Source organism: Lepidochelys kempii, chromosome 8, assembly GCF_965140285.1.
Source record: "Lepidochelys kempii isolate rLepKem1 chromosome 8, rLepKem1.hap1, whole genome shotgun sequence".
Taxonomy (NCBI): domain Eukaryota; kingdom Metazoa; phylum Chordata; order Testudines; family Cheloniidae; genus Lepidochelys; species Lepidochelys kempii.
Genome location: NC_136387.1, coordinates 6,922,409 through 6,935,508, shown reverse-complemented (window position 1 = coordinate 6,935,508; position 13,100 = coordinate 6,922,409). Strand labels below are relative to the sequence as shown.

Below are 13,100 nucleotides of genomic sequence, written 5' to 3'. Positions count from 1 at the left end.
GGTTTTGGAGCAAAATGTGGGGTCTGTTATGACTGTACGCTCCCTGGCACAGGGTCAACAGGAATGGGAGGCATTTATGCATCTGCGGACGTGTCAGTCAGCTTTTTAAGGCTGAACTCGAACCCCCTGGACCTGCCAGTCTGATCAGCGCTGGAGCCAGGAGCTGAGTGGAATTAACTATTAGCCCCTTCCTCCAGTTTGTCCAGTGCTGACCGCCAGGTCCGGCCCTGATCCTGCCCGCGTCCCCCCGACACCGAGGTCCGGCGGTGCCTGCGGGGAGCAGTTTGCAGAGCGAAGGCCCGTTGTGCTGGAAGCCAGGAACCCTGGGGTGCGGGGCCAGAGCCCCGCCAGCCCCGTGGCCGTGTTTCTGCCGGCGCCTAGCGGTGCAATGCTCCCCCCTTCCCCACCGGCAGCGCTCGCTGGGCGGTTACAGCCCTGGGTGGGCTGAGATCTGCCCCCGCCGCCCCGCAGCTGCGGGCTCAGCGCCGCGGCTCCCACCGGGACGCGCGGCCGCCGGGGCTCGGGCCCCTGGGCCGGGTGGGTGGAGCTCGGGGGCGGTGCGGCGGGGGGAGCCCCGGCGGGCAGGGGGCGGATCCGGGCGGAGGGGCTGGGACAGGCAGCCGAGCCGGCTGCAGGCTGGGGCCGGCAGGGTTAACCCCGGGCAGCCGCACCAGCAGCCGCCGCCGCGGTGGCCGGGGGGGCTCCCTGCGGAGCGGGCACCGTGGCCTTTGCGAAGCGCCTGCAGCCCCCTCCCTGCCCGGCCGGCGGGAGCGGAGAGGAGCCGGCCCGGCTCCCCACGGGCTGCATGCAGCCGGCGGCGCGGGCGGGGGCCCGGGCGAGCGGCCGCCGCCTGCCCCCAGCCCCGTAGCCCGCTCCCCGGGGGCTGCGCCGGGCTCGGCTCGGGACCATGCGGCCGGCAGGTAACGGGGCTGCGGGCCGGTCCGTCTCCTCCCGCCCCGGGGATGAATGGGCGGCGCATGCCGCCAAGCCGCCTGCAGGCCCCGCTGCACCGGCGCGGAAGCACGGGGCTAAAGTTGGGCGGCTCTCCCCGGGAACGGGGCCGGGCAGCAGCTGGGCGCGGAGGGCCCGGGCGGGGCTGGGGCTCGGGCTCTCTGCAAACGGGGCTGAGGAGGGGGGCCTGCCGCCCCTCTCCCCCGGCTGTGATGCGGGAGCCCCCGGGGCGCGCAGCCGGGCGGGGTGGCCGTGTCCGAAGCGGGGGTGATGAACCGAGGGGGGGGCCGGAGGGGCGCCGGGTGGGTCGCAGGTCGGGTCCCTCGCGGGCAGTTCTCTCCGCCTCCCCCCGCATTCCAGAGAGCAGGGGAAACTTTTGTCCTCGGTGCGCCGGCCGGGCCCTGTGTCCAGGCTTCCCGGCAGAGAGAGCAGCCTCCGGGGGGGAGGTGGGGGGTCTGTTGTGTCCTGTTGCAATCGCGTGTCGTTCCCTCCACCCCTCCCCGCTTTGTAACTTTCACTCCCCCCCCCCCCCGCCGCGCCTTCTCCGGGATGCGATGTCTGCATTTCAATGGCTTATGAAAAACACAGGGCTTCTCAACTGGATCTGATTTTGTGCTCTACAAGAACAAATAATTTCATCTGGGCGGGTTGCGCTAAATCCGTTCCTGCTGTCTGTGTGAGAGCCCTTCCCTGGCCAGGGCACGGTTTACAAATACTGATACTTACATAAATATCAGTTTGACATAATGCTTGGCGCTTACCTTGCTCTTCCTCTTCAGAGTGCTTTCACAGACATTAATTGATCCTCCCAGCCTCTCCTGGAAGGTAGCTAGGGCTGAGGAGTTACAAAAGAGCAAGTTCCAAATTTTGCCTTGTGTTTCCTGCGCAGGGCTTTGTACATCCTTGGGGACTTGATCCCTGGACCTGCTATTCTTACCTGCCCAGAATATGGGGAGGCCCCAAAGCCCAGAGTGGTGGAGACACAGGGACTATTGGTATAGACTACAGACCATGCTCTTACTCATCTTTCAGTGTGTTTCTTTTGCACCTCTTTGTAAGAGAAATGTGTATTTTTAACATAATGAATAAGAGTGCTGGGGGAGGTTCTCTTCTTGAACAAATGTAACAATTAAAATGACAAAATTCCTTTTGTATTTGGGACACGTGGAGTCATTTGAGTGGCTGCTGGGTTGTTACATGAGTGTTGTCAGTGATGCCCGGTCAGCGCCACGCAACTTACTGCATTACAGGGCTCTTTGTACAGAGCATTGCAGGGTGCTCTACACAAAGAAGGAGCTGACTGTGAGCTCCAGGGAAAAGGCAGATGTTGTAGGTGTGTATTTCACAGGCTACGTAAAATCTTCCACCCTTGTGTTAGCACCGTTGCAGCTCTCTTGGCCGAAGTACTAGTGTGGAGAGGCCATGGGGGGGTTTGCCACTGAGTTATCCAACTTTAGGCCTACCCGAGATGCTGGTGAAGGTGCTGAGGTCTTGTCTACATTAGTGCCCTGTGGGCAGTAGTGCAGTGGCGGGAAATTTCCTGAAAAGTGCTGGTGTACCCAAAGCTATAGAATGACCCATCCCTGGCCTGAAGGATTTTCAGTCGTTTGGCCCAGTCCTACAAAGTCCTACTTGTGGGAGTGGCCACGTTTATTTCTGTGGAGCTGCTGGCACAAGTAAGGGTTACAGGGCGAGTGCTCAGGTGGGATTTGAAGAGGTTGCAGAAGTAACTCCATGTGTAGGAGGGATGGCAGAAAGCGAGTGATCCTCCCTGTCCTGGCTCTGGAGAATGGTGAGGAGGGGAGGGGTAGAGGGAGGGTATCTGGATAGGGTAGGACAGAGGTACACGGATAGGGCTTCCGTTAGGATGATTTATTAACATGCAGTTACCTTCTTTCAAGAGGGGAGCATGAGGTTCAGAGCAGGAGGCTTACCAAAAGCTGCTCCTGGGATCTCTCTGAGATGCCCAGAGCAGTTCAGCTGCTTGCAGGTGTTGCTGGCAGCTCTCCCTGCATCACTCCTAGAAGGAGACTATGTGGAATTGCAGAACCCGTAGAAAGCATGAGAGCCAGGAAAGGTCGGGGAGCTGCTCAGTAGGTCAAGGCACATTCTGCAGGTGATGTTTCTGTGCTACTTTGTGATATAAACAGCAATAAGCTCTTGAAGTGGCTGAAGCCTGGAGATGCTTTCTTCCCCTCCCCATCCCCCCTTTCCAGCTTTGCAAGATGAAAGGGGCCCCAGCTTCTTCAAAGATGTCTCTTGGCTCTATCAAGCTTTAAATCCCCTGATATCCTTCAACCCTTCCCTTCTTCAAATGTGCTGTGCTAGGAATTATGGGAGGAAAGACTCCAGCAGTAAATATTATGCAGGAATAAATGTGAATGTTAACTTCAGAGATCTCTGTGTCACAGGCTTTAAATTAGCCCGGTGCACTACAGGTGACCATGATCTGTGGGCACTATTGTAATGTTATAATAAATAATAAAGACTACCTCTCCAGAAATCCAAACACTATTGCAATATACATTTACAAAAGGAGACATGTATAAGATCTTAAACTACATGAATGTCACTGCTCTGGAGAAGCATAAACTACATTAATTAAAAGTAACAGGATTAAAGGCAATCTGCAAATTGCTGTTGTGGATTGCTTTAATGTTCCACACCTACAACTGCGTATCTTTGTGTTGCTCTGGTTGGAGCCTTCATGAAGCAGCTTCAGTTTCTGCGGGGAGGCCCCCCGTCACCTTTGAATGACAATACCAAATAGCATTTAACCAACAACAAATGACTGGATTGGTTTTTAACAGAATAAAAAATAAAATAATCCCATTTTAATTCCCAGCAGCTCTGCACTGAGTTGGGCACACCTCCTTTCTCATGCACCTAGATACCAATCCTCTTACTGTGACTGGTTCACAAGCCCTGCCTGCTTAATAATCTTTCCAATAAATATAAGAGACTGTGCCCGAGCTTGTAAACTGCAAACTCTGCATTTCTTACGCTAGGGTTCCAATCCTACAATTTGATCTGTAAGGGGAAGGCCCTTGTTTCTGTTCAGAACCACATTGACAGCTGGAAGCTCCATACCACATGCAAATGCCCTCCTATGCAGATCCAATTGTGATCTCCTTGGGGCAGGGGCTGTGCATTTGTACCTAGCACTTTGGGACCTCTGGATGCTACTAAATGTTTAATAACAATAGCTTAGAATCATGAGGGATGTTGTTCATGCTAAATAACTACTTACAAAAACAACCTGCGACATCACTTCATTGCCAAGAACTTTAAAACAACACATTCAACAACAAAGCAGCCTCTTTGCGGGACTGATAGTCACAGTAGCGATTGCTACAATAGCTATTCTTGGAACTGGCTTGACTGAGGATGGTGCATAAACAAGGATATAAACAACAACATCCCTGTTCATTTCAGCTGCCCGGGGAACAGAAGGAGAGGAAATCATTGTTTTCCAGATAAAATAACCAAGATGAATTCAATAGGAAACTGGCTTCTGAGTGAACCTTGCAAAGGGTGGAGAAGAAGGAAATTAAATGATGAAAGTGCAAGGGCCCCTTTATGCCACAGAAGAATTTAATTCGATATGCTGAATGGTGGTTATAACACCCCCCCGAAGCGGGGAGGTGCAGGCATTGTCATGTACCTTCAGTCTCCTTTTCTTTTCCCTTTGGAGATGACACAAGGAGTAACTTGACTGCAGATGTTTCTTAATGAGTAGCATTCTTTAAAAGCATCACTATATAGGGCATGGCTACAATCGAAACTTCAAAGCGCTTCCAAGAGCTCTCCCAGCGCTCCTGGTAATCCACGTCCACGAGGGGATTAGCTCCGAGCGCTAGGAGCCTGTCTACACTAGCGCTTTAAAGCACTCTGACTTGCTGCGCTTGGGGGGGTGTGTGTGATTTTTCACACTCCTGAGCCAGCAAGTGAGAGCGCTATAAAATGTAAGTGTAGCCAAGCCCATAGAGTAGAGCCCTGCTTTACAGAAGTCTCTAAGCCGCCCTACAGTCTCTGGCAGCAACTTGGGACATTATTGTACTTCAGTGTATAGTAGGTAGAATTTCACTGGAACTGGTCTGTCTGATGCATTTACTTTTCCTTTTATTATTTATCGTTTGCATTTGGATAGCCATCTGTCTTGGTTGGTTTAGACATAACAAATCCTGAATCTTGGCAGGAGGTTAGACTAGATGACTCCTGCAGCCGCTTCTAACCCTATAGTTCTATGATTCTGGAATGGTACCACCTACCTACAGGCCCCAGCCAAGATGTTTCCTCCCATTTCCTCTCCTTGTAGCTGCCTGCTATGTCTTCCATAGGGCCCTCATCTTACAAGTTGCTTCACACAGGCTTGCAGAATCGCTGCCTTGGGATGCATGTAAAAGATTTGTAACAAAATTTGAAAATCTCAAAATGGGAGGTCTTTGGCATTATCTGTGACTCGGGGAAATGGATGCTTTTCTTCTTTTTCCTTAATTGCAAATTGGGCTATTTTTGAGTGAAAACAGAAAGTTTCAGTATCTAGAAATGTATTTAACTAAAGGTGGGGTTTTTTTGCATTGAAACATTTGACACTTAAATTTTGCATGTTTTGATATGAAAACTACCTCTTTGTGGTGCTTTTGAGGGGAAAAAAAACCAAACCACCCAGAAACTTTGCATTCCAAAATAGTCTGGAATGCAATCTCAAATGTTTTTATTCCCATTAAATGTCATGAACAAATATCTCCTATTTTCACTCAGCAAAGCTTACCCAGAACATATTGAGGGGAGACTGTAAACAACAGTTGCATAACTTTAGGCTTGGCAGAATGTGATTTTTGTTTTTTTAATGATTTCACCAATTAATATTGATGCTTATTTTTAGGCATTTTTTATTCAATTTTAAATTTTCACAGTTGCAGGGTATTAATGGGTCCGGGGTGTCAGACAATAGGGGTGGCCAGACGATTATTTACTGAGGGTAGACCTTGTGATTCAGAAAGTTAAAGTTTTAAGACCATTAATACACAAACTGTCAACACCACATGACAAAATATACAAAGTAAATATCCTTAAATCAAAGGTATCAAGCAGCATTTTTCTTACTTTGCCTGTGTGTAAATTTCAATTATTATTGGTGGAAATATTTTGTTCATGGCTTTGTGTGTGCTTGGGGAAATCAGTGGTTACTGATAAAAAATCAATTCCTTCCAAGCTTACTAATATTATTCTCTTTCCCCCAAAACTCTCGCTCTTTTCACTTTCTCCATTCTCTATGCGGCTTTTTTTAAATTGTATTTCTGATTTGGGAAAGTCTCCAGCGCTTGACCAGGCCCGTCCTACCTATCTTGGGGGGACTGCAGCTGTGTTGTTGGTGGGTATAAATGTAGGGCAATGGAACACTTCAAATTCTGTCGGTTCGATATAATTGAAACTTTGGGGCAATGCAAGGTTCATTTTGCTGGTCTTGCTTTGTCCTGCATAGTGTGAGATCTGCAGCTGTAATATTTAGGGGGATAATCCTTGCACTGGAAATCAGTGGGCTGTTTGTCTCGTTTACTCAGTAGCCACACCTCCAGAAACAGTGCTGCACGGATAAAAGGATGGGGAGACAGTCCTCACTCATCTTCTTGGAATGTTGACTTCTATTAACCTTAATATACCCTGAGGCTTGGTAGTTATGTTCTCTTCTAGATGTGGGCATATCACCTCCTCCTTTGGATTGCTTGTTTATTTTATATGTGAAACTGGGGAGGTAGGGGTATCTGTCACGTGCTCTAGGTGCTTTTGACATAACTTTAATAGTGCAATGACTTAAACCCCCTAGAAGCATCCTTCAAACTAGAAAATATGCAGCCAGGCATAGGTGCTCAGTCTGCAGTGGCAGGGGCCATATAAGTACCTAGATGGACAGAAGCATTTGAATATCAAAACAAACTCCAACTGCAGTCATCAGAACAAAAAGAAAAGGAGTACTTGTGGCACCTTAGAGACTAACCAACATCACTATAAAATATTATGTCAGTTACAGCTTATTTGCTTTGTGGGTTGGGACCCATTTTCAGCCTGGAGTGGAATTTTCACTCTTTACTGAACTAAAATAAATCCCAAATAGTATATCACCAATGCAGCTGTCAAGGGAGGTGGAGATATGTACAAAGACTGAGGCCCAATTCTGCAATTGGCAGTACCTGGGCGGACTGCTGCATCTGTTTGGAGCCCCATTAGTCCACCTGCATGCTATTAGTTGCAGGCTTGGGGCCTATATAGTCAGTTTCTTCAACTGTTTCTTGCAGACAGATCGAATTGGATGAAGACTAGATGATTGTTTTTTGCTTGGCTGTTTTTTATGGGGGGCAAAACAGCAGAATTCCTTACAATCCTTTGCAGGGTGGGATTCTCATGATTTTGTTGAATGGTGCAGATGCTGTCATTACAGTGTATGTTGCTGGTCTTTAAAGCAGTGGGTTTCAATCTCTTTTCATTTGTGGAACCCTAAATAATTTCAAATTCTAAAGGGGTCCATACCTCCAATCATAGACATAATCTGTGGGCCCCAGGTTGAAAACCACTGTTCTATGGTAACAACAATATTTCACAGACCCCCTTAGACACGGTCTAAGGGGGTCCGTGGGCCACAGATAGAAAACCACTGCTTTAAAGTGTTTCTGCTCCTCTGTCACAATGCTGCTAGCTTTGGCAGGTCATAAGATTCTGGTCCCTCTGATTATTATCTCGCTTCCCACCCCCCTCTCCCCCACTTCATACCATGCATTGATTTTAGCATCTGACAATCTAGAACTCCAACGGTTTGCAAGATTAATGCTTCGGGCCAGGAAGCCTCAAACTTTATCATGGCATGTTTGACCCACAGAGAGGCTGTCTAGAAAAGACCATCCCTTCCCGTTTGAGGTGGCAGACTCAGTCCCATTTCCAGTTGCTTTATGTCCCCATGACAGCTACAGAAATTGCATCCAGGGGAAAGTAGTATTTTTAGCTGTGCCTAAGACAAGGAGGAGATATGCACCGTGTTACCTGCCAGCAATCTCAGTCCATTGGGCATTGCCTCACAGGCCACTAGTTACAGTAGGGGAGCTACTGTTGAGGTTTTAGAGATGGGATTTCACGCTTCCAGCTGATATAAAGCCTTAGTTTCTAGCTGTAGCTTTCCTTTATGTAGTGCCTGCTAAAATTATGTCCGAACTGAGGTGATGGAGAGGGAAGCAAGATTATTAAAGTCCTATATCTTGGGATCTGCCAGGAATAGACATGACTGTCTTATACCCACGGAGAGCTAGGGTTTCCAGCCTATAAAGCATATGTTTCTAGTCCAGTTGCTTCACAGATTTTGGACCTTAAAACTGTTTTGGGCCCTTTGTCTAGCAGTGTGTATTCGGCCCAGCTCCAGGATACAATGTAGCAAGCAGTGGCCTTTAGGGAAAGGTAAATCTTAATCCCTGGCAGGTAACTTGGGTTTTTTTGGCCACGTCTGCTAGGTTTTGCGGGGCGAAGACCTGCTTTGTTTCAACAGCAAAACAAACACACTTACATTTAAAAAGCTGTGTTAAACTGCAGCTCAAGGCTGTGCTGGATGTGGGGGGCGGGTCAGAATGAGCACAGCCCCATGTCTTTCCCTGAAACGAGTAAATGGGGGTGCCTATGGGGTCGGGGGGGGACTTCCAGTGCTGCTTTCTGTGGAAATCTTTTCACATGAACTCTGGCCCCGGAGGAGTTAAAGGGCTTTGTTCCTGAGTATGGTGCCAATGGGAGAGAACCGTGTGAAGAAACACTGAGAGAGGAGAAATGACTGAAATGGTCAACGCCCTCCTCCCCACCCCCACTCTGGTTCCCTCTTTGTCCCCAGATGCTGGGGATCTGGAGAATCCGGAGATCCAGGACAGCTGGGAAGTCTGAGTGAGTCACAAGCAGCACGGCTGCAGGGAGGGGGCTTAGTGTCTCTCATGAATCATGTTGCTCTGCAAAAGTCATGGGCAAGAGCCTTCAGAAAATGAGTCAACCTGGCACCCCGCATGTGATTGCAGGCTGCACAGCTTTATGCGATTGGTGGTGGTTAGCTCTAGGTTGCGAGCTCCAGGATAACTGGGGCTGCAGCTGCTATGTTTGCCCAGCAAGAAGAGATGGCTTCAGATCACAGCAGGGCCCGTTTCCTAGCTGCCCAGAGAGGACAAAGGCTTTCCAAACTACTATTCCACCTGGATCACCGTCAGCTACATAGGGGAGGCCTGAAATCCCCTAGGTCTCTTTCCCCACTCCTCTGTGCAGAGCAGAGAGATGTCCCCCAAATACATAGTTGAACATTTTGGCAGTTATTGGTAAGTTCTAACATGAAAGCCTCCATGTAGGGACCTAAAGTGGATGTGTTTGACCTGATTTTCAGAGGTGATGAGCACCCATCTGCTCCCACGGAGATCAGTGGGAGTTGTAGGTGCTCAAGACCTCTGAAGAGCAGGTCAGCTCTTTGTTAGGTCCCCTACTTCAGGCACCCAGTTTCGAGCATTGTGGCCATGGCACTCGCATACAGAAACATAGTGCCAATTAAACAAGCTGGGGAGAGACAAATCATGTTGCCCAGAGGACTCTGCAGGGGGGATCTGATCCGCCCTTGGTACCACATTTTAAGTTGTGTCCACCAGTGGAACCTAAAGTGTTTTGGAAGTTGATTGTGCCTAGCACAGCCTGGTGACAAAAGACTCTCTCCTTTTGTCAGTCTGCTCATTTTGTTTGGAGGTTTATTGTCACTGGAGTGTAATTGTGGGTGTGCCCAGTTTTGTCAATGACAGACAGATCTCTACTTCTAGAATTACTTAATCTGGGTGTTTGATGGACTCCCTTCCCTTTAATTTCCATCATCTTCAAGGCAGACTTGCAGCCTGACTGGCAGCTCTCCTGATCAAAGATGATTATAAACCTCATTGGAAAAATAGCCGCCTTTTAGCACACAGGAAGCAGCCCGCCACCCTGCAGCGTTTACCATCTCTTAACTGCGGCTTTCTTCTCACAACTGAGAGAATCTGAATTCCTTCAGATGCTTCTGTGGGAGACTCGCTGGCTTTCCACTTATGCCCCCAACTGCCATCTGCTTTTTTCACAACCACCTTATAAGGTGTGGTACCAGGCACGTCCTCTCTCTGTCCCTGCAGCCTGAGCTCCTTGAGCATTCTTTAGCCCAGTGATTGAAGAAGATTATGTTAACAAGGAATGCAAGTTATATCGGAACATCTGTGCTTCCCTGAGTTCGGAAGCAGGAGGCGGATAAGGCCGAATACTTGTCATGTGAGAAGGACAGGAATCCCTCTCAACCTCTTACTTGGTGCCGTTGCCTTTCATAAAATGAGGGTAAGGTGGCCTGTGGTCCACACTGGATATTTGTGCTCTTTGGAACAATCCTGGGCTAAATGGGTCCTTTCTGCTCTATAGCGTCTTTTATATAAGACTGTAACAACTGATATGCAAATGCAAGGGCTGTGTATGTGGCAGATAGGGCTGTTATAACAGGCTGGGCGAGGTGCTCTGTAGGCCTTTGTGATAACTAAGGATGGAGTATGAGTAGGAGTCAAAGGGCTAATGAGAGATTCAATACCGCACAGCTGACGCCGGTGCAGGGCGGTGTAGCGTGGTCTATAATGCTGCCTTGTCCAAATGGTCAGTATCCTTGAGGTGAGGTGCCATATCCCACCTTTTGGAAGCAAAGTGGACTACTGCAGGGCACGCAGGCTAGCTCCTGTCGGGTGGTGAATGGCTGGGGGGCTAATGGGGTCTTTGTCCAAAGAATAGTACTGTGTTCAAATTAGTTTGAAAGGTGGGTTGTAGAACACGGGTTTGGTTGTACAGCCATGTCTCCTGTATTACCCAGCCTGGTGAGGGGCAATGATGCTGGATACAATGACGGTGAAATGCTATATATGGTTTGGTCATTTTTAAAGCTTTTAGGGCCTCATTCATCTCATACCTTATACCTGTGTAGGTCTATTGATTTCAGCAGAGTTAGTCCTATTTATACCCAGTGAGAGGAGAATCGAACCCCAGCATCTGCCCAGGGGGCTGTGCCGTCATGCAAACTCCATGATTATATTGGAGGAAAATGATTTGCAGGCGAAGTAGCTGGAGCTGAGAAAAATCTGTCATTGTGCACCTCCTCCCCATGTCAGGTAACTGCCCCAGAAATCCCCTTTCCTTTCTAGCTCTGCAGGAAGGGGGAGCTAGTCTGTTGCTGTTTACAGGGTTACAGATTGCGAATGGCCCAGTACAGTGAGGCCAGTGCTGGGTTACTGGGTGTGTTTGATAAACTGTTTGAGCCCTTGGCAGTTTTTAATGGAATATTGGGTTGTTACCAGTCTGAGCTGTGGGACACAGCTGTGAGAATATGTGCTACATGGAGCATTGGATGAAAAATCTGGCTGGCTTGAAGTAACTAGGACATGTGACTTTAATGTCGGGAAGGATGGTTTTATCAATGTATCTATCATCGAGACAGGTCAGAATGAAGCAGCAGATGCTCTCTGGAGGTCACCTCCTATGCCACATACTCCGCCTGTTGCTGCTGGAATGACAACGAGGTGGACAGGCGCTCCTGTGGCTCAGGGCAGATTGACTATTAGACAGGGCAGCATGCTTAAAAAGGAAATGCCACTTGTCTGGGTGAGCTCAGAAACCTGGCTGATGACCAGTGATCTAAGCAGAGAGTTTGAACTTGGGGCCCTGAAACTGCATTTAAAAGGGCTTAACAATCACTGTGTTCCTAGTAGCACTGTAGGTTATCAAAAAGGAGAGGATTTTGCAAATCTCATTTGCTCTTCACTGTTTATTACCCTTCAGGGTTGTTTTTTAATTTCTGTTGGGTTGGAGAGTGGTTTTTCATATTTATTATGCAAGGTCTGATCACAAGAGACCTGGCATGCAGCCGGTCCCTGCCCCGGAGAGCTTGTAGTCTAAATGACTAGATGAAACCGATAGGGGACATGCTAGAGCGTTTTCTAGTTAGTGCATGAAAACTTGGAAGGGAAAATCCTAGAAACTGACTTGATGCTACAGCAATTGTGGGGAATATTTATTTATTTGTTTTTTTAAAAACTGTTTGCGGCAGAATTCAGGGGGGACACGGAATTGGTCTATGTTTTGGTTTTAGGAAAGCTTTTTTACAAAACCTACATTTTGGGCTTAGTTAGCTTGGATAGCAACTGCTTACAGAACGGTTCTTCTGTAATGGAGTCGGTATATGGCTCCAGTATCCATCTGAAAGTGATAATCTGTGGTACATATGTTGGCAAGGGGGGGGTGAGTGCGGAGTGGGGGAGGGAAAATGTCCTTATTTTTAGATATGACTAACTGGGACTTCCACCTTGATGCATTTTCGAAAATCCTCATCATGGGAAGTTGTCAAGAAAAATCAATCAGGAGGAAATAACCAGTGGAGACTTTGTGACCCGTGTCTCCCTTAAGGGGTGGCTACAACTCAGGAAGCACAGACGGATCACTGCATTGTTTTAATGGGTTTAATATTGCTGCCATTGCTGACAATGTCTTGCAATTCTACAGCACCTTTCCCTCAAGAATCTCAAAGCACACTGCAAACCAGCCCTCATAACCTCTCTGTGAAATCAGCTGGCTCATGCATCTCCATTTTACAGGTGGGCCTTGGCAAATTGCTAAGAACGATCTGGCAAAGCAAATCATTCATTTGTGGCAAGTATCGGCTCAGCTGTGGGCTTGGTCTTTTGTGCATGGCAGGGAAGGGGTTCCTCTCTTATAGAATCATAGAATATCAGGGTTGGAAGGGACCCCTGAAGGTCATCTAGTCCAACCCCCTGCTCGAAGCAGGACCAATTCCCAGTTAAATCATCCCAGCCAGGGCTTTGTCAAGCCTGACCTTAAAAACCTCTAAGGAAGGAGATTCTACCACCTCCCTAGGTAACGCATTCCAGTGTTTCACCACCCTCTTAGTGAAAAAGTTTTTCCTAATATCCAATCTAAACCTCCCCCACTGCAACTTGAGACCATTACTCCTCGTTCTGTCATCTGCTACCATTGAGAACAGTCTAGAGCCATCCTCTTTGGAACCCCCTTTCAGGTAGTTGAAAGCAGCTATCAAATCCCCCCTCATTCTTCTCTTCTGCAGGCTAGACAAT

At 48.5% G+C, this 13,100-nt stretch overlaps 1 protein-coding gene across 1 annotated transcript in view; it reads left to right on the top strand.

Moving 5' to 3' along the window:
* The first annotated feature begins 597 nt into the window (after window positions 1–597).
* Window positions 598–13,100, top strand: part of NDST1 (N-deacetylase and N-sulfotransferase 1) — a 65,871-nt gene continuing 53,368 nt past the window's right edge. The window contains exon 1 of the mRNA XM_073355326.2: window positions 598–920. The gene's annotated coding sequence lies outside the window, so the exon portion shown is untranslated. The remainder of the gene's footprint in view (window positions 921–13,100) is intronic.